The sequence below is a fragment of the Misgurnus anguillicaudatus genome, chromosome 20, assembly GCF_027580225.2.
Source record: "Misgurnus anguillicaudatus chromosome 20, ASM2758022v2, whole genome shotgun sequence".
Lineage (NCBI taxonomy): Eukaryota > Metazoa > Chordata > Actinopteri > Cypriniformes > Cobitidae > Misgurnus > Misgurnus anguillicaudatus.
The window spans coordinates 10,699,213-10,721,989 of record NC_073356.2 but is presented as its reverse complement, the minus strand read 5'-3'; the positions used below and the strand labels follow the sequence as shown (position 1 = coordinate 10,721,989).

Sequence of the window (22,777 nt, the reverse complement as noted above, 5' to 3'; positions counted from 1 at the left end):
AACACGGCGCACACCTCACTACGGCAAGCAGCAGGTGTCCGGCTTGACGGCTCCATCTTCAGTTCCTCCCTCAACTGCAAGCGGCAAACCTCGCCGATCGGTCTGCGCAGCGCCACATGAAATCGAACACACCTATGTTGCCTGGATTGCTTATGTGTGGGGTGGGTCTATCAAAATAAGGTCCAGATTCTATTGGGGTAGGGGCATGTTTGTTTGTTTGGGTGATTTCAAATGTCAACATTGAGATTGTGCACCCCGCCTTTAACTAATATTGCTAACTAATATTGCTAATTAGTTATTATCATTTTTATTTTAATTCCATTTCTTTCTAACATTCTGTGTTTCTGTTTACTTTATTGAAGTCTCATGAGACATCTTCAGCTCCTATAATAATAACCACATTTTCACATAAAATACCATTATAAATAACTCGTGTTTTAGGTTTGTGTGACCCTGTCTGTGAAATCCAGGCTAAAGTCTCATAAGTTACATAAACTGTGATATTATGAGCATCAAAGTTTAATTTCAGTAATTGATTTCACATTGATTTTAACATTTGACATGGTCTTACTCAGTCAATATTAAAGATATTAAGGTTATATTTTCACAGATTGACCTTTACATTATGTAGGATGATTTTATGTAAAACCACTTTCTTAGCTGCGTTTTCACAGGCAGGATCACATATCTGTAATTTTTACTAAACTGAATTTAAACAAAATTAGAACAAAAGCGGCTTTTCTTTATCACCTTGTTTACCATTGAGACAGACAAATACATAATGACAGAGAGAAAACATTTTCTACTTTCTCATCTCTTCTCAGTGGTCCTGTACACACTGCAAACTTTCGGGAGTGACAACCGCATTAAAATGCGGGAGTGAATCCCCTAAATGAACGTTCCATGTGTGTACGGAACAAGACTCACTCCCGAAACGGCAACAATGTAACCATAGCAACGTACTGTAGTTATCAAAAACAATGGAAGCCCGCCGTATAGCGAGTTTTGTTTTAGCTGCAGATTACAGAAACAACAGACAGAAAAGTCGTGATAACATCCGCCAAATAATATTAAACCGTTATCGACAGAGGCGTCGTTATTTTTTTCTGCTATTTAAGTTATTTCTACTAAACAACCTGCTCTCACTCGACCGTACTGTTTGGGTTGCTCCTAGACCCATAGGCTGGTGGGAGCAGCTAAGGTGGAGGGAGACAGACTGGATTCAAAACTTAAGAATGAGTCAAAACACATACCTCCAGCTCTGTCATTTGCTTGCTCCTCACCTAATGAAGAAAGACACTCATCTAAGAAAGGCTGTCAGTGTCCAGAAGAGAGTGGCTGTTGCGTTGTGGCGGTTAGGTACACAGGTAGAATACCGAACCATAGCTCATCTTTTTGGTTTAGGAAGATCGACGGTGCATGCAATCACACGGGAGTTCTGCAAAGCTGTCTGCCAACATTTACAACCCATTTTTGTGTCCTTCCCAAATGCTAATGAGTCCGAGCAAATAATAGATTATTTTCTCCATCAGTGGGGATTTCCACAAGTAGTTGGCTGTCTGGATGGTACCCACATACAAATAGATCGCCCTGATGGCCCCAATGCAACGGCCTACTATAACCGAAAAGGGTTTTACTCCATCGTCATGCAGGCAGTAGTTGACCACAAAGGAATATTCAGGGACGTGTGCATAGGCTGGCCAGGTAGTGTGCATGATGCCCGAGTGTTTGTAAACTCCGGATTGTACAGAAAGGCACAGAGGGGCACTCTGTTTCCACCCAAGCGAGGTAAAGTTAGTTTTAGGTTTGATATTCGCTGCATATCCGCCTAGGCTGCTTTAGGGGCCGTCTGCAAATTCACCACACCGCAAAACGAGTCTCATCAATCCATTCAACTTATTTTTTACAGGGATATGGTAAATGCCTAGCTGGCAAAATTATTTAGTATATTTTGCCAATATCTCGTTTTAGACAATGCCTCCTCTAATGGATACACTGTAAACTAATATTTCCAGAAAAACATTACAGTAACTCTCCAAAATTGTTTTCTCATGTTTCAAAGGTTGTAGTACATTCCTATTGGACAGACTGACTTACTACAGGTGAAATTATGCCAATATCATCCTTACTGTACGTACAGTACACTAATATTTCCAGAAAAACATTACAGTAACTCACCAAAATTGTTTTCTCATGTTTCAAAGGTTGTAGTTCCTTCCTATTGGACAGACTGACTTACTATGGGTGAAATTATGCCAATATCATCCTTACTGTACGTACAGTACACTAATATTTCCAGAAAAACATTACAGTAACTCTCCAAAATTGTTTTCTCATGTTACAAAGGTTGTAGTACATTCCTATTGGACAGACTGACTTACTACAGGTGAAATTACGCCAATATCATCCTTACTGTACGTACAGTACACTAATATTTCCAGAAAAACATTACAGTAACTCACCAAAATTGTTTTCTCATGTTCCAAAGGTTGTAGTTCCTTCCTATTGGACAGACTGACTTACTATGGGTGAAATTATGCCAATATCATCCTTACTGTACGTACAATACACTAATATTTCCAGAAAAACATTACAGTAACTCTCCAAAATTGTTTTCTCATGTTACAAAGGTTGTAGTACATTCCTATTGGACAGACTGACTTACTACAGGTGAAATTACGCCAATATCATCCTTACTGTACGTACAGTACACTAATATTTCCAGAAAAACATTACAGTAACTCTCCAAAATTGTTTTCTCATGTTACAAAGGTTGTAGTTCCTTCCTATTGGACAGACTGACTTACTATGGGTGAAATTATGCCAATATCATCCTTACTGTACGTACAATACACTAATATTTCCAGAAAAACATTACAGTAACTCTCCAAAATTGTTTTCTCATGTTACAAAGGTTGTAGTTCCTTCCTATTGGACAGACTGACTTACTACAGGTGAAATTATGCCAATATCATCCTTACTGTACGTACAATACACTAATATTTCCAGAAAAACATTACAGTAACTCTCCAAAATTGTTTTCTCATGTTACAAAGGTTGTAGTTCCTTCCTATTGGACAGACTGACTTACTACAGGTGAAATTATGCCAATATCATCCTTACTGTACGTACAATACACTAATATTTCCAGAAAAACATTACAGTCACTCCCCAAAATTGTTTACTCATGTTCCAAAGGTTGTAGTACATTCCTATTGGACAGACTGACTTACTACAGGTGAAATTATGCCAATATCATCCTTACTGTACGTACAATACACTAATATTTCCAGAAAAACATTACAGTAACTCTCCAAAATTGTTTTCTCATGTTACAAAGGTTGTAGTTCCTTCCTATTGGACAGACTGACTTACTATGGGTGAAATTATGCCAATATCATCCTTACTGTACGTACAGTACACTAATATTTCCAGAAAAACATTACAGTAACTCTCCAAAATTGTTTTCTCATGTTTCAAAGGTTGTAGTACATTCCTATTGGACAGACTGACTTACTACAGGTGAAATTATGCCAATATCATCCTTACTGTACGTACAATACACTAATATTTCCAGAAAAACATTACAGTAACTCTCCAAAATTGTTTTCTCATGTTCCAAAGGTTGTAGTACATTCCTATTGGACAGACTGACTTACTATGGGTGAAATTATGCCAATATCATCCTTACTGTACGTACAGTACACTAATATTTCCAGAAAAACATTACAGTAACTCTCCAAAATTGTTTTCTCATGTTTCAAAGGTTGTAGTTTCTTCCTATTGGACAGACTGACTTACTATGGGTGAAATTATGCCAATATCATCCTTACTGTACGTACAGTACACTAATATTTCCAGAAAAACATTACAGTCACTCCCCAAAATTGTTTTCTCATGTTACAAAGGTTGTAGTACATTCCTATTGGACAGACTGACTTACTACAGGTGAAATTATGCCAATATCATCCTTACTGTACGTACAGTACACTAATATTTCCAGAAAAACATTACAGTAACTCTCCAAAATTGTTTTCTCATGTTACAAAGGTTGTAGTACATTCCTATTGGACAGACTGACTTACTACAGGTGAAATTACGCCAATATCATCCTTACTGTACGTACAGTACACTAATATTTCCAGAAAAACATTACAGTAACTCTCCAAAATTGTTTTCTCATGTTACAAAGGTTGTAGTTTCTTCCTATTGGACAGACTGACTTACTATGGGTGAAATTATGCCAATATCATCCTTACTGTACGTACAGTACACTAATATTTCCAGAAAAACATTACAGTAACTCTCCAAAATTGTTTTCTCATGTTCCAAAGGTTGTAGTTCCTTCCTATTGGACAGACTGACTTACTACAGGTGAAATTATGCCAATATCATCCTTACTGTACGTACAGTACACTAATATTTCCAGAAAAACATTACAGTAACTCACCAAAATTGTTTTCTCATGTTCCAAAGGTTGTAGTACATTCCTATTGGACAGACTGACTTACTACAGGTGAAATTATGCCAATATCATCCTTACTGTACGTACAGTACACTAATATTTCCAGAAAAACATTACAGTAACTCACCAAAATTGTTTTCTCATGTTCCAAAGGTTGTAGTTCCTTCCTATTGGACAGACTGACTTACTATGGGTGAAATTATGCCAATATCATCCTTACTGTACGTACAGTACACTAATATTTCCAGAAAAACATTACAGTCACTCCCCAAAATTGTTTTCTCATGTTACAAAGGTTGTAGTACATTCCTATTGGACAGACTGACTTACTACAGGTGAAATTATGCCAATATCATCCTTACTGTACGTACAGTACACTAATATTTCCAGAAAAACATTACAGTAACTCTCCAAAATTGTTTTCTCATGTTACAAAGGTTGTAGTACATTCCTATTGGACAGACTGACTTACTACAGGTGAAATTATGCCAATATCATCCTTACTGTACGTACAGTACACTAATATTTCCAGAAAAACATTACAGTAACTCACCAAAATTGTTTTCTCATGTTCCAAAGGTTGTAGTTCCTTCCTATTGGACAGACTGACTTACTATGAGTGAAATTATGCCAATATCATCCTTACTGTACGTACAGTACACTAATATTTCCAGAAAAACATTACAGTCACTCCCCAAAATTGTTTTCTCATGTTACAAAGGTTGTAGTACATTCCTATTGGACAGACTGACTTACTACAGGTGAAATTATGCCAATATCATCCTTACTGTACGTACAGTACACTAATATTTCCAGAAAAACATTACAGTAACTCTCCAAAATTGTTTTCTCATGTTACAAAGGTTGTAGTTCCTTCCTATTGGACAGACTGACTTACTACAGGTGAAATTATGCCAATATCATCCTTACTGTACGTACAATACACTAATATTTCCAGAAAAACATTACAGTCACTCCCCAAAATTGTTTACTCATGTTCCAAAGGTTGTAGTACATTCCTTTTGGACAGACTGACTTACTATGGGTGAAATTATGCCAATATCATCCTTACTGTACGTACAGTACACTAATATTTCCAGAAAAACATTACAGTCACTCCCCAAAATTGTTTTCTCATGTTACAAAGGTTGTAGTACATTCCTATTGGACAGACTGACTTACTACAGGTGAAATTATGCCAATATCATCCTTACTGTACGTACAGTACACTAATATTTCCAGAAAAACATTACAGTAACTCTCCAAAATTGTTTTCTCATGTTACAAAGGTTGTAGTTCCTTCCTATTGGACAGACTGACTTACTACAGGTGAAATTATGCCAATATCATCCTTACTGTACGTACAATACACTAATATTTCCAGAAAAACATTACAGTCACTCCCCAAAATTGTTTACTCATGTTCCAAAGGTTGTAGTACATTCCTTTTGGACAGACTGACTTACTATGGGTGAAATTATGCCAATATCATCCTTACTGTACGTACAATACACTAATATTTCCAGAAAAACATTACAGTCACTCCCCAAAATTGTTTACTCATGTTCCAAAGGTTGTAGTACATTCCTATTGGACAGACTGACTTACTACAGGTGAAATTATGCCAATATCATCCTTACTGTACGTACAGTACACTAATATTTCCAGAAAAACATTACAGTAACTCTCCAAAATTGTTTTCTCATGTTACAAAGGTTGTAGTTCCTTCCTATTGGACAGACTGACTTACTATGGGTGAAATTATGCCAATATCATCCTTACTGTACGTACAGTACACTAATATTTCCAGAAAAACATTACAGTCACTCCCCAAAATTGTTTTCTCATGTTACAAAGGTTGTAGTACATTCCTATTGGACAGACTGACTTACTACAGGTGAAATTATGCCAATATCATCCTTACTGTACGTACAGTACACTAATATTTCCAGAAAAACATTACAGTAACTCTCCAAAATTGTTTTCTCATGTTACAAAGGTTGTAGTTCCTTCCTATTGGACAGACTGACTTACTACAGGTGAAATTATGCCAATATCATCTTTACTGTACGTACAGTACACTAATATTTCCAGAAAAACATTACAGTAACTCACCAAAATTGTTTTCTCATGTTCCAAAGGTTGTAGTTCCTTCCTATTGGACAGACTGACTTACTACAGGTGAAATTATGCCAATATCATCCTTACTGTACGTACAGTACACTAATATTTCCAAAAAAACATTACAGTAACTCACCAAAATTGTTTTCTCATGTTACAAAGGTTGTAGTTCCTTCCTATTGGACAGACTGACTTACTATGGGTGAAATTATGCCAATATCATCCTTACTGTATGTACAGTACACTAATATTTCCAGAAAAACATTACAGTAACTCACCAAAATTGTTTTCTCATGTTACAAAGGTTGTAGTACATTCCTATTGGACAGACTGACTTACTACAGGTGAAATTATGCCAATATCATCATTACTGTACGTACAGTACACTAATATTTCCAGAAAAACATTACAGTAACTCTCCAAAATTGTTTTCTCATGTTACAAAGGTTGTAGTTCCTTCCTATTGGACAGACTGACTTACTACAGGTGAAATTATGCCAATATCATCCTTACTGTACGTACAGTACACTAATATTTCCAGAAAAACATTACAGTAACTCACCAAAATTGTTTTCTCATGTTCCAAAGGTTGTAGTACATTCCTATTGGACAGACTGACTTACTACAGGTGAAATTATGCCAATATCATCCTTACTGTACGTACAATACACTCATATTTCCAGAAAAACATTACAGTAACTCACCAAAATTGTTTTCTCATGTTCCAAAGGTTGTAGTACATTCCTATTGGACGGACAGACTGACTTACTACGGGTGAAATTATGCCAATATCATCCTTACTGTACGTACAGTACACTAATATTTCCAGAAAAACATTACAGTAACTCCCCAAAATTGTTTTCTCATGTTCCAAAGGTTGTAGTACATTCCTATTGGACAGACTGACTTACTACGGGTGAAATTATGCCAATATCATCCTTACTGTATGTACAGTACACTAATATTTCCAGAAAAACATTACAGTAACTCATTCAAAGGGGTTTTCTCATGTTCCAAAGGTTGTAGTACATTCCTATTGGACAGACTGACATACTACAGGTAAAATTATGCCAATATCATCCTAACTGTACGTACAGTACACTAATATTTCCAGAAAAACATTACAGTAACTCCCCAAAATTGTTTTCTCATGTTCCAAAGGTTGTAGCAAATTCTTAGTGACCAGACTGACTAACAGCATCCTTTCAACAAAGACTTAACTCAGATAACCTAAATCGTACTTAAAGTACGTTTTCTGTTGTGGCTATGAGATGTCTTCTCTGCCACCAACTCCTATCAATCCTTATATGTTTGATTTGTTGTATAGGAGTTGATGCTGATATCCCTATATGCATACTTGAGGCACCAATGAGACTCCGTAGGATGGTCATTTGAGTGACCCTCTGCCACACTACTCTTCAGCCTTTCCATCTCATGAGGTTGCTCCTTTCGCGTAACTCAGTGCATTAACCCTTGAAATGACCTAACCTCAATCTCTAATGCCACAATCTCACCACAACCTGACCATGCGTGCCAACCCGTTTGACTAAGGCCGAAGCCCCACTGCCGTCGTTAATGCAGATTCAGTGGCAAACGGTGGCAAACAATCTACCGCAATTACCCAGCAACACCGGTCAATTGTTGATATCTCTTAATACTTACCTGAGGCATTGTTGAGACTCTGGGGGATGGTCAATTGAGTGATGGCACCCTTTGTGTTTTCAAGTGGGTGCCCTCCTTCCTGGGTGTTTCGCTGATAGGCCCACGACACCTCCAGAGGGTTCAGCAGTAAATCCCAGCGTCCCAGTTTAACTCCCTTGGTCCATCAACTGACTTGAAGACCCAGGCGGGGTCTTTTCTTTTCACCCACAGCCACTGGCTTCCCTTTTCTGCAGCCGCGGAGAGGTCTTTGACTGCCTGCTGGTGGGCCTTTCCTCGCACTCCCATCTCCCTGAGTAACCTGGATGTTGAGTTGGCTACGAACCCTCTGCAACCTAATTAAACTGGACGTACCTTCACATTCCAACCTTGTTGTTGCACATCGGATGCAAGTTCAGCATACCTCAGCCTTTTCCGTTCATAGTCCTCCATCACTGCACCCTCCCAGGGCACGGTGAGCTCAATGATGTAGACAAGCTTGAGCAAGGCTGACCACAGAACAAGGTCTGGTCGCAGGTTAGTGGCTGCAATTTCAGCCAGGAAGCAGAGTTTCTTGTTCAAGTCTGCCAACAGCTTCCAGTCCCGTGCTCTGCCCAGCTGACCAGAGTCTGATCTTATGGTGGTGAAGTTGGCTTGACCCTCACCCTCCCGAACAAATGGTGTTGGCTGCAACTGGGATGATTGGGAAGGAAGGGCATTCACACTTGTCCGCCGACTTTCCAACACTGCAGCAAGACACTTCAGCACCTGGTTGTGCCGCCAGGTATAACGGCAAGTGTGAGGCTGATCTTGCAGCCCACTAAGATGTGCTTAAGTGTTGCTAGACTTGAGCATAGAGTGCACGCGGGTCCTCAGCATACCATTGGCTTAGGTTTGAGGGAGAAGGCAGGACATCGTAGGCAGCCCTGACGGTAAAGCTTGCCCTGAATGCCTCCATCTGCCACAGCTCTTTCCAGGAGATCTTCCTCTTCTCAACTCTTTCCATTGCCATCCACTGCCCTTGCTTTGCCTGTGCCACAGCTTGGGGGCACCTTTTTGCTTCCTCCTCCCAACGTACCTCCTGGACCACTATCTTGCGTCTCTGAGATGGAGGGGCCTTGTTCCACACTGGTGTACTGGCCCCAAGTCCAAGACCACTTCTCCTCTCCTGCACTCGGCCCACAATGTCTTTGTGTTTGAGTGCTGCCTTTGGCTGCTCAGTTGCAGCCAACCAGGTCCACTTCCTTTCGGTGGCCAAGATGTAGTTTGGATGTCCTTCCTGGTCAGTATTTTCTTTTTTTTCATTCTCATGCAGTGATTTATCCACCTACATTGTAGCATAGTATGTTTTTACCACTTACACACTTTACATGATGGTTAATCTTATGGTCTCTTTTTCCCTCCAAATTCACATTCCTTGATGTTAAGGTGCAATTTCATTGCCTCCCACATAACAAACCAAAATAATTGTCGTAATTGAAACATAAAATGCTTTTTGATTTGAACACTGCTGTTTTATTATCTGTCCAATTGTTCATCGAATACCACTTGGATTAGATATAAAAGTTGTATTTCAGGGATTATTCATTGTTAATAGATTTGTATCACACCATCACCTCTTCATTATTGCCTGTTGTGGAACCTCCCTGATGAAAATTTAGTGGAATTTAAGACGTAGTTATTATCATCAACCTCTTTTTTTTATTGTGTTGTCAAATAGCCTATCTTTTACTGTATTTACTTTTTATTTTATTGATGTGATCAAATAAATGCTCCAATAAAACAAATGTCTGTGTGTGAAGACCTTTTGATAGATAAAAAAACACCACTCTGGATGAATTCCACAACTGTTTTCTCATGAACAAGAAGAAACAAAAACTGGTATTTACATTTTTAGGTAACATTTGGTAAAGAAAAGAAAAAAAATCGGTTTAACCTAAATATCCAAATTTTGGATTAATACAAAACAAAAGGTTTAATCAACACAAACAGAAAATATTGTTTCATTACATTTGTATTAGGAACGACAAAGGACAGATAGATTCCAATGCAGAAGTATTTATTGAATATCACAGATAGAGATAAATGACTTCAGCCACCAGATGAGAAATGTTCACACTAAGCCACCAGCAGAGATTTCCCCGGCAATTAAGGCACGGGGTGAAAGGGTTTGGGGCCCCGATACGGGGTGAGGTTCGTAGACCGCTTCAATGAGCACCGCGTCACGGAAGCCCTTGGACAGAGTGACAGTCTGTGATGCAGGAACACCGTGGGAATTTAACCAGCTGGGCTGGACCAAGGCAGCCGACCTCAATGGATATGCTGGACAGCGCTATAGGCAGCAACGCAACTGGAGCTGCGACAGAGAGAGAGCAGAGTTAATGGGAAGCCCGGGCAACGGACAAACGGTGGAGAGAACCCCAGAGCTCCTAGTCCACTCGATGGAGAGCTGGTGGCAAAAATAGTTAATCCACAATGGAGACAAAGTCTTAGAAGAAATACTGATAATCCACAATGCAGGCAAAGTCTTAAGGCCGGGATACACTGCACGATAATTGGCTGTCCCAGACGAAAGATTGCCATCGTGAAACTATCGTCGCGATTTCTGTGATCGTGGCTCTGCATCGGTGGTCCTATGTCGTACAGTGAGAGAGGTTCAAAGACGGCCGTTTTCCCGGTCTTGTGTCCAAAGATAGCCTACAATAGTTTTCTGGCAGTGTCAGAAATTCGGCATGATCACCGCACAGTGTGTTTGCTGCTACGACCTGCGCACCGGTATTTGTTTACCACGAGCGCATGCTGGTGACGTTGCGCAACGTGTGACGCAGCCGCCGAAGCTTCCGTGTCATCATCGTTCAGTCTACATGCCTGTCGTACCCGAGTTTAAACGATACATGTCGCACAGTGTGATAAGTTAATGATCTTATAAGAGGACAAAAATCGTGCAGTGTATTCCGGGCTTTAGGAGCAAATCAGAATAATCCTCAATGCTGGCAAAGTCTATGAAAAAAATCTAATAGTCCTAAATGCTGGTAAATGCTTCAGGCTGGAAACTGGAAAACAGCAGACAGCACAGAAAAAATACTTTGACAAAAAATCGTATAACTAGACAAGACTAGGTGACGAAGTACAAAGACAAACTCGCAAAGAGCAGAGAACTAAAGGCCAGTTCACACTGGTCAGACAACTACCAACTCCAACAGACACCAACAGACCCCAACAGACCCCAACAGACACCAACAGACACCAACAGACACCAACAGACAACCACATTCTAAAGTCTCATTGACTTTGATCCAACAACTGCCAACAGGGGTTTCACACTGGTCAGACAGACTCCAACAGATGCATCTGTTGGAGTCTGTCTGACCAGTGTGAAGTGGCCTTAAGGGAGCTTAAATAGCAAACCGATTGGGCGATCAACGAGGATCAGCTGTGAGATGACGTAAGTGAGAAATCAACGGCAAAAGGGAATCACCTGTGAAGACGCGCAAACGTGACCTGTCAACAAAACACAACAAACACAGGAAAAGCAGAGCACACGACAGCCAGTAAGACAGAAATCATGACAATTTGGTAACATTATCTGAACAATATTAATTATCTAAGTTGTTTTATCATAAGAACAATGTTGCAGTAACATCATGATCTCATTTTAAAAGAATGTTCTGCAGAACAAGTTATAAAAGTTCATAAAAACATATTATACCATTACCAACGATATATGAGTAAAGTAAATGTTTTATGTAAAAGTATTTGAAATTACTGTTTTGTTTTGTCGTTTGGAATAAAATTATTTGTTGGAGAAAAAAATATTTACTTATGTATTTATTTTTCTTTTATTTTTTCTTATATTTATTTGGCCGGATTTAGTTTTAAAAATTCTAAATGTCTGATGGCTTTAAATTTGAACTAAACAGTCCATCCGAGTTGCTTTTGTGATCGTCTCATCATTTTTCCTGCAATGGTAATTTTTGACATTCTGGATTCTACTATCTTATCTTCAACGATCAGAACTGGTGAGTAAAACAACAATTGCTAATTCTGACAGTCGACTGTCAAAGCATTATGCATAGTGAATCGCCACTGTAAATCAGAATTAGTTATCTTGATAACATTAGTATTACAGCCCGTATCTGTCATTCACTTTACATAGAATTTGCTGTTTACCCCAAGCATCAGAAATTGATGAAAATTTGGCATATTGAAATTGTGTTTGGAAGATATAGGCAAAATAGAATTTATGGGGTACACCTACAAATAGGACTTTGTTTAAGCGTCAGACTATATAATGATTAAATAAATATACATTTTGTCATCAGGGTCTAAGGATGATGCATGCTAAGTTTAGTTAGGCTCTGCTGCCCAGGGATAATACTAAAAACAAATAACCAAATGAAGAAGAAAATAAAAATGATTGAAAATGCAGTAAGGGCCCAGTAACTGGAACCCTAGATATTGTTAGTTTTTGAGGAGATGAGTATGTTTATGTATTTTGTTTAAATTTAACATTAATAATTATTGACTAACACATTAGTATTTAGTGTAAGCTGTTACAGATCCTATATTATTGATTTATTAACTTTATTTAAGACTGACACAAACATAATAGCCTATTTCTTTGGCATTACAGAATGTACAGTTAGTTTGTAGCACACGTGTATAACAGTATTTGTACATTTTAAACGTACGTTAAATTGTACGTTCATGTTTTACTGTTTTATATTTGTTATTGTCATATTTTTCATTACAACTTTATTTCTATTTTAACTGTCTATTTAATACTTTTGCAGAATATGACTCGTGGTAGAAAAAAAAAGGCAACCAAGGACCTGTGGGCGTTAGCAGGTGGGTTCAGTGGTGTTGTGAACGAGTTCTCTAAAGTGAATGTACGACATACCATACCATATAATTCTGATATCTGGACCAACCTGTCACTGTCAATTTTTGGCAACAACAACAAAGAAAACAAACATTGGTTGTGGGTTGTTTGGCATGACAACCGCAGGGGAATCAGAAACCAAGTGCTCCTAACAAGGAAGCTGAAACAAAGCCATCCTCCAGATCCTGGGTCTGATGCTCAAAGGAAGCTGCTCGTTGAAGCTTCATGTAAATACTCAGCACACAGTAATAGTGAAGATGATGTTGATGATGCCTCATGGAAGAGTGCTGATGACATTGAAAAACCAGAGAATGACATTGACATTCTGACAAATCCTGAAGAAGTAGTCAGGAAAGAGAATGATAATACTTCAATTCAATTGAGTGAAATGGTGACAGATTTGGCCGAAAGAACTGATAGTGAACATGAGTTGGTTTTGGCAACAGGAAATGTTGAAAAGCCTGAAGAAGTAGTCAGGAAAGAAGATGACAATACTTCAATTCAATTGAGTGAAATGGTGACAGATTTGGCCGAAAGAACTGATAGTGAACATGAGTTGGTTTTGGCAACAGAAAATGTTGAAAAGGACAACCAATCCCAGAGAAAGCCAAAGAAGCTTAGAAAGGTTTGTTCTGTCCCAAAAACCTTTCAGATTTCACTAAATAAAAAGAAATGGAGAGCGATAAAGCCAAGAATAGGTTCGATGAAATTAAGAAAACCATGGACACACGTTATTTATGAGGAATTCAACAAAGTGAACCCTAACTGTGTACTTGCCTTCAAGTACCAACATGCCAGATTGATGCACAGCAGGAAAAGGAATTGTGCCTTTTTAAATATTCGTGCAATTTGCACATTTCCAACATGCAAAGCTCAGTACACCTTTCTGATGAAGAGAAGACCCACAATCATGCAGAGAACAGTTTTCATGACTGTTTATCGCCGTGGACCAATCTGCCATTTGAAAGAAAACACTCGAAAACGTCAGGCATCCAATGTCCGTAGAGGAAAAATTGCAAAAGTCATCCATAAAGGAGTGAGCCAAGTTTACTACAGTAAGCTCAGGAAGACTCCTGTGGAAGAAATTATGGCAGGAAATTTAACAAGGTCTCTTAACAGAGACATCTTAAAAGTGATTTCCTCTGAAGTCAAAAAGACTGCATCACTACATGACAATGTCTTGTTAGAATTGCATTTAACGCAACGAATTATGAAGGAATGTGACACCAATTACCGACATTTGCCAGGGTACATTCAGAACTTCCAGGTGGATCCTTTCAGCTGTCACATGTACACTGAAAAGGGAATTTCAATCCTAGTGACACATATGAGGAAAAAGTCACCAGTAACCCTCTATTTGGATGCCACTGGAAGTGTGGTATCTAAAATACCAGAACAGAAAAAAAGAGTTCTCTACTATGCCCTCATTTTGGCAGGTCAAGGCCATGGCACACCACCTTTGCCCGTTGCTGAAATGCTGTCCAATGACCACACAGTGCCCTCTGTTTCTTACTGGCTTATGCAGTTTGTGCACAACCTGTCAAAGTTCACTACACTGACAATCAGGTATGTGGAAACAGACTACAGTTGGGCACTTATTCAAGCTGTTCTACTGGCATTCAACAAAGACAGTGTTCTGTCATATCTTGACAGATGCTTTGATGTTTGCCAGGGTAAAGACAATGTGATGGACACCAAAAGCTTCACTATCATACACCTTTGTTCAGCCCATGTGCTTAAGGCTGTGGCCCAGGCCGTTTGCAGGCATGTGACAGACAAGGGACACAGAGAGTTTGTCGTTTTTGTGTTCGCAAGATTGCAAAATAGCCAGACTATAGATGAAGCAATTGAGATATTTCAGGCTCTTTGCATTGTCCTTAATACAAGAACAAATACTGATTCTGTAAAAAACAGTGTTAAGGCACTTCAAGGACTCATTCAGTGCTTCATCCTGGATATTGACATGTCTGACAGAGTCCAAATAAACACTGTGGATGCTAAGGATGAGCAGTCCAGAACAATTGTGGGAAGGTCTCGCTTCTCAGCTGTGTTCCGAAGAGCGTTTGATGAGGCAACCACACCAGTCACTGAAGAGGAAGAGTTTCCAGAAGAAAACCTGTACTACAGTCCAAGGATCGTTCAAACACTTTTTAACACGTACATGGCCATCTTTCCCATGTGGAGTGGAGTCATGCTGGGCGACCTAAAAAGGCATGCAGCAGACAGTGACTATCCATTAGGGGAAGATGGAGGACAAAGACAAGAGAACCCAAAGACACGAGAAACAAACTGCCATGTAGAAGGATGGTTTTCCATCGTCAAGCAACACATCCTAATGAAGGCACGTAGACTGCGACCAGGTAACTTTGTCCGTAAAATGTACACTTCTTTGCAAGGAAGGTACATAGAACACATAATGCAGCATGGGTTTTCCCAAAAACTTCTAAAAAAACCCTTGAATTTAAAGGACATTCGTTTCGCAGAGGAATCATGGGCCAAAAAAGAGGAACAGACTGGTTCTTCTAAGCTGGGACAGTCAAAGTTTTATTCTGTCCCACCACAAATACCAGGCCCTAAAAAAAAACAGCCAAGGAAGACCAAAAGTCAATCCAAAATTCCCAGCATCGAGAAGGTAGACTTGTCCTCACTGATCACCTTAAGAGCTACTGGACCTGATACTTGCACTAATACGGGCAAGGATGTTGCAGCAACACTACTTAATGTACAAGAGGAAGTATGTAAAATTTACAATACATATAATTATTATTTTTGTCTTAAATTGTACATTACAGTATTGTAAAACATTCATAGAAAATAACAGCTTGTCTTGACTTTGTAAATACAGCCAGAAGAACTATGGGAAAAGAGTGGCCGTGAAGTGGTTGTTGCTGTCCAAAAAAATGCAAACAGCTGCAAACAGATGTGTCTTAGACACAAAGACTTCCTTAGATTGAAGCCTCACAATCTTTTGAATGGAGAGGTTAGTACAACTTTTCTGTTCTTAAATGATCAATTGATTATTTTAAAATTGACAGATTTTCAGCACTGAACATAGAAAAATGAAACTGTTTATTGTTTTCCAGACAATAGAATACTATATTCATGCCTATATGAATAAAAGTGCAAGCACAAAGAGAATGTACATTCTAAACCACTACACCGTAAGTGTAATAATGTTTGGAGAAATACCCCAAATTGCACGACAAAGCTTGAGGAAAGTAAGTAAAATTCAACAGCATAAAACATGACAAATACAATTTTAATTACAATAGTTGATATTGAAGAATGGAATCACAGATCTGCCATTACACAACTACACATTTTGAAGTAATAATTATAATTTGTTGTCTAGTAATGTGATTACAGTCAGTGTTATGTTTATTTAGGGTGAAGTATTTGTAGTAATGATAAGAGTATTCTGCACATTATGTATGTTACTACAGCCAGATAATCTACAAATGTATAACAAAGAATGTTTTATATTAAGTGTAACAGTTTCAATTGCTTTATAGGTAAACTTTGAAAATTATGATGGTGCAGTGGGATTTGTCAATGTACATGGAAATCACTGGAAGTTTGTGGTAAGGAAAACTATTTATAAATTGAACACTGACTCATTCCAAAGTTTTAGTATTGTTAATTAAATGCTAACTTTAATACTATATCGAATACAGAAACAATATTGAAAATGACATGTTTGACTGGGAAAATATGTTTTTACAACTTTATTTTTTCCCTTTACCTTCTCTGTCATGGAACATACCTGGGAAATGAATTTATAGTTCCTGCATGCCATGTCAGAAAAAATATATGTTGTGGACCCTAACAGTGTCTCAAATGACCGCAAGGACTCAAAACAAGCAGCCACACGCTTTCGGTAAAACAAATTAAACAAAAGTATCATATTTTATCATATGTATGTCCTTTTTCCTGAAAACCTAACATTTTCCTTTTAGACAATATTTTAGGATACGATTTCAAGAACATGGCAAAAGGGACTGGTTAAACATAAGATGGAAACCCAGCACTATTGTCCACACAGTGCAGGAAGACGCAACAAGTTGTGGGGTGTTTGTTATGCAGGTGATCTTTGTTTTATTATGTTTTGTACTTGCTTTTATGATCTGAATACAAATGATTTACTATTTAGACAGACAACATATTCATTCTGACATGTACAGTTTTTTTCCTGCAGACAGTATAAAACTTTCCACCGACAGTTTTAAATTCAACCTTTACAAAATGTGTACATTTTGCATTAAAACATTTGTGTTCATTTCAGATGGCAAGAGAGGTGATTGACAAATTTCCAGTAATCCCGGATGCATTCAACACTGATCCAAGTAGGGATAACATCAAACAACTGAGAAGACAAATGGCAGAGGATATTCTTCATGGATCAGGTCATCAACATCAATAGGAATATTATATAAAAAATAATTTTAAATAATCAATTAATCATAAAAACAATAAATCAATTAATCAATCTGCTGTAGAATCCATAGAGGAGTGCTGTTCGTACTGTGGATGTGAAGACTTGCCAAGATCCAAAACATCTAAGTCTGAAATCAACATTGATTGGGTTTGTATATTTAAGTATAAAAGAAGTGTGAACATGCACTAGCAATACAAGAATGCACATGTTTATTTTTTAATGTTATATTTCTGTTTATTTCTGAAGATACAATGTGAACAGTGCCCCAGATGGTACCATGTTCGTTGCCTTGGACTACCACCAGACATGATACCTGGAAAAGATGCCGAATGGTTTTGTTCAATGTGTGAATAGTTAAACAGTGAAAAGAAATTCCACTTTAAAAACTGCAATAACTTACATTAAGAATGTTAAATATAAAACTGTTGGGGGAAGTTTCATACTGTCTGCAGGAAAAAAATTGTACATGTCAAAATGACTATGTTGGCTAAAGTTTGGGACTGTATTTTGTAACTTTATTTAAAAAAAAATACTTGAATCGTCAAAATAAGTTTGTTATTTCTAAAGTTCTTTTGATAAAATAAAACATGAAAAAAAGCTTGCTGTTTTTAATCAATTAATGAAAAGCAGTTAAAATACTTAAAAATACCTTTGGTGAGTTACTGTAATGTTTTTCTGGAAATATTAGTGTATTGTACGTACAGTAAGGATGATATTGGCATAATTTCACCCATAGTAAGTCAGTCTGTCCAAAAGGAAGGAACTACAACCTTTGTAACATGAGAAAACAATTTTGGTGAGTTACTGTAATGTTTTTCTGGAAATATTAGTGTACTGTACGTACAGTAAGGATGATATTGGCATAATTTCACCTGTAGTAAGTCAGTCTGTCCAAAAGGAAGGAACTACAACCTTTGTAACATGAGAAAACAATTTTGGTGAGTTACTGTAATGTTTTTCTGGAAATATTAGTGTACTGTACGTACAGTAAGGATGATATTGGCATAATTTCACCCATAGTAAGTCAGTCTGTCCAATAGGAAGGAACTACAACCTTTGGAACATGAGAAAACAATTTTGGTGAGTTACTGTAATGTTTTTCTGGAAATATTAGTGTACTGTACGTACAGTAAGGATGATATTGGCATAATTTCACCCATAGTAAGTCAGTCTGTCCAAAAGGAAGGAACTACAACCTTTGGAACATGAGAAAACAATTTTGGTGAGTTACTGTAATGTTTTTCTGGAAATATTAGTGTACTGTACGTACAGTAAGGATGATATTGGCATAATTTCACCCATAGTAAGTCAGTCTGTCCAATAGGAAGGAACTACAACCTTTGGAACATGAGAAAACAATTTTGGAGAGTTACTGTAATGTTTTTCTGGAAATATTAGTGTACTGTACGTACAGTAAGGATGATATTGGCATAATTTCACCCATAGTAAGTCAGTCTGTCCAATAGGAAGGAACTACAACCTTTGGAACATGAGAAAACAATTTTGGTGAGTTACTGTAATGTTTTTCTGGAAATATTAGTGTACTGTACGTACAGTAAGGATGATATTGGCATAATTTCACCCATAGTAAGTCAGTCTGTCCAATAGGAAGGAACTACAACCTTTGGAACATGAGAAAACAATTTTGGAGAGTTACTGTAATGTTTTTCTGGAAATATTAGTGTACTGTACGTACAGTAAGGATGATATTGGCATAATTTCACCCATAGTAAGTCAGTCTGTCCAATAGGAAGGAACTACAACCTTTGTAACATGAGAAAACAATTTTGGTGAGTTACTGTAATGTTTTTCTGGAAATATTAGTGTATTGTACGTACAGTAAGGATGATATTGGCATAATTTCACCTGTAGTAAGTCAGTCTGTCCAATAGGAAGGAACTACAACCTTTGTAACATGAGAAAACAATTTTGGTGAGTTACTGTAATGTTTTACTGGAAATATTAGTGTACTGTACGTACAGTAAGGATGATATTGGCATAATTTCACCTGTAGTAAGTCAGTCTGTCCAATAGGAATGTACTACAACCTTTGGAACATGAGAAAACCCCTTTGATGAGTTACTGTAATGTTTTTCTGGAAATATTAGTGTACTGTACCTACAGTAAGGATGATATTGGCATAATTTCACCTGTAGTAAGTCAGTCTGTCCAATAGGAAGGAACTACAACCTTTGTAACATGAGAAAACAATTTTGGTGAGTTACTGTAATGTTTTTCTGGAAATATTAGTGTACTGTACGTACAGTAAGGATGATATTGGCATAATTTCACCCATAGTAAGTCAGTCTGTCCAATAGGAAGGAACTACAACCTTTGGAACATGAGAAAACAATTTTGGAGAGTTACTGTAATGTTTTTCTGGAAATATTAGTGTACTGTACGTACAGTAAGGATGATATTGGCATAATTTCACCCATAGTAAGTCAGTCTGTCCAATAGGAAGGAACTACAACCTTTGGAACATGAGAAAACAATTTTGGTGAGTTACTGTAATGTTTTTCTGGAAATATTAGTGTACTGTACGTACAGTAAGGATGATATTGGCATAATTTCACCCATAGTAAGTCAGTCTGTCCAATAGGAAGGAACTACAACCTTTGTAACATGAGAAAACAATTTTGGTGAGTTACTGTAATGTTTTTCTGGAAATATTAGTGTATTGTACGTACAGTAAGGATGATATTGGCATAATTTCACCTGTAGTAAGTCAGTCTGTCCAATAGGAAGGAACTACAACCTTTGTAACATGAGAAAACAATTTTGGTGAGTTACTGTAATGTTTTTCTGGAAATATTAGTGTACTGTACGTACAGTAAGGATGATATTGGCATAATTTCACCCATAGTAAGTCAGTCTGTCCAATAGGAAGGAACTACAACCTTTGTAACATGAGAAAACAATTTTGGTGAGTTACTGTAATGTTTTTCTGGAAATATTAGTGTATTGTACGTACAGTAAGGATGATATTGGCATAATTTCACCCATAGTAAGTCAGTCTGTCCAATAGGAAGGAACTACAACCTTTGTAACATGAGAAAACAATTTTGGTGAGTTACTGTAATGTTTTTCTGGAAATATTAGTGTACTGTACGTACAGTAAGGATGATATTGGCATAATTTCACCCATAGTAAGTCAGTCTGTCCAAAAGGAAGGAACTACAACCTTTGTAACATGAGAAAACAATTTTGGTGAGTTACTGTAATGTTTTTTTGGAAATATTAGTGTATTGTACGTACAGTAAGGATGATATTGGCATAATTTCACCCATAGTAAGTCAGTCTGTCCAATAGGAAGGAACTACAACCTTTGTAACATGAGAAAACAATTTTGGTGAGTTACTGTAATGTTTTTCTGGAAATATTAGTGTATTGTACGTACAGTAAGGATGATATTGGCATAATTTCACCCATAGTAAGTCAGTCTGTCCAATAGGAAGGAACTACAACCTTTGTAACATGAGAAAACAATTTTGGTGAGTTACTGTAATGTTTTTCTGGAAATATTAGTGTACTGTACGTACAGTAAGGATGATATTGGCATAATTTCACCCATAGTAAGTCAGTCTGTCCAATAGGAAGGAACTACAACCTTTGTAACATGAGAAAACAATTTTGGAGAGTTACTGTAATGTTTTTCTGGAAATATTAGTGTACTGTACGTACAGTAAGGATGATATTGGCATAATTTCACCCATAGTAAGTCAGTCTGTCCAATAGGAAGGAACTACAACCTTTGTAACATGAGAAAACAATTTTGGTGAGTTACTGTAATGTTTTTCTGGAAATATTAGTGTACTGTACGTACAGTAAGGATGATATTGGCATAATTTCACCTGTAGTAAGTCAGTCTGTCCAAAAGGAAGGAACTACAACCTTTGTAACATGAGAAAACAATTTTGGTGAGTTACTGTAATGTTTTTTTGGAAATATTAGTGTATTGTACGTACAGTAAGGATGATATTGGCATAATTTCACCTGTAGTAAGTCAGTCTGTCCAATAGGAAGGAACTACAACCTTTGTAACATGAGAAAACAATTTTGGTGAGTTACTGTAATGTTTTTTTGGAAATATTAGTGTATTGTACGTACAGTAAGGATGATATTGGCATAATTTCACCTGTAGTAAGTCAGTCTGTCCAATAGGAAGGAACTACAACCTTTGTAACATGAGAAAACAATTTTGGTGAGTTACTGTAATGTTTTTCTGGAAATATTAGTGTACTGTACGTACAGTAAGGATGATATTGACATAATTCCCCTTGTAGTAAGTCAGTCTGTCCATTGGAAATGTACTACAACCTTTGGAACATGAGAAAACACTTTTGGGTGAATAACAATCATGTTTTCATAAAAAATAACTGTACTGTATGTACAGTAAGGAAATAATTAGCAGATTTTCACTTGTATCAAGTGAGTCTTGTAATTAGCAACTTACTACAACCTTTTGAGTAGCCTAGGGAAAAAACTTGGTGCATTACAGTAATATGAAAAATCCACTAACAGTGAAAATATCAAAACAAATATGTGTGTACATAAAAGTATTTTTGCTCATCATATATATACGTAAAGTCAGTCTTTAAAAGAAATCATGTACTACAAGCTTTGCATTATTTGTATTTATGTAAGCTTATTGTTAAAAGTCATTTCAACTTATACAAATTAGACGCTTTTTACGCTGTTGGGGAATTTACAGACGTTCCCTTTGTCATGAAACACGGTGATAGCGTTTCAAAGCTTTCTCGGTTATAAATATGCAGCTGTAATACACGTAAGTGGTTTTGAATAAAATTTTATGTTGTAATATAGTAGTTGCATACTTATTAAAACTAGTCATGGTATTTATGTCTCTGAAAGATTGTCTACTCTTTAGAACTGTGTCAAGGGAAAACGAAAATCCGGTGAATATCAAACCTAAAACTAACTTTACTCCGCTTTCCAAGCATCCCTTCAAAACGCATTGAAGGCGTCGACATCCCGTTATTAATATTAGCTGATCCAGCATATCCCCTACTCAGTTGGATACAGAAGCCATATTCAGACAATGGTCACTTAACAGATGCTCAGAGGCACTTTAATTTTAAATTAAGCCAAAGCAGGATGGCAGTAGAGATGGCTTTTGGAAGACTTAAAAGAAGGTGGAGAAGCCTTGCACACAGATGCGAGCACACCATCAAGGCAATCTGTCGCGTGGTGTTAACTTGTGCTGTTTTGCACA

General features: G+C 37.4%; 1 long non-coding RNA gene across 1 annotated transcript; it reads left to right on the top strand.

The window, feature by feature from the left end:
- Positions 1 to 16,935: 16,935 nt before the first annotated feature.
- On the top strand, positions 16,936 to 18,102 carry LOC141351344 (uncharacterized). The gene is made up of 3 exons (XR_012359570.1): positions 16,936 to 17,189; positions 17,389 to 17,688; positions 17,788 to 18,102. It is a non-coding gene; the product is annotated as an uncharacterized lncRNA (long non-coding RNA).
- Positions 18,103 to 22,777: the final 4,675 nt, after the last annotated feature.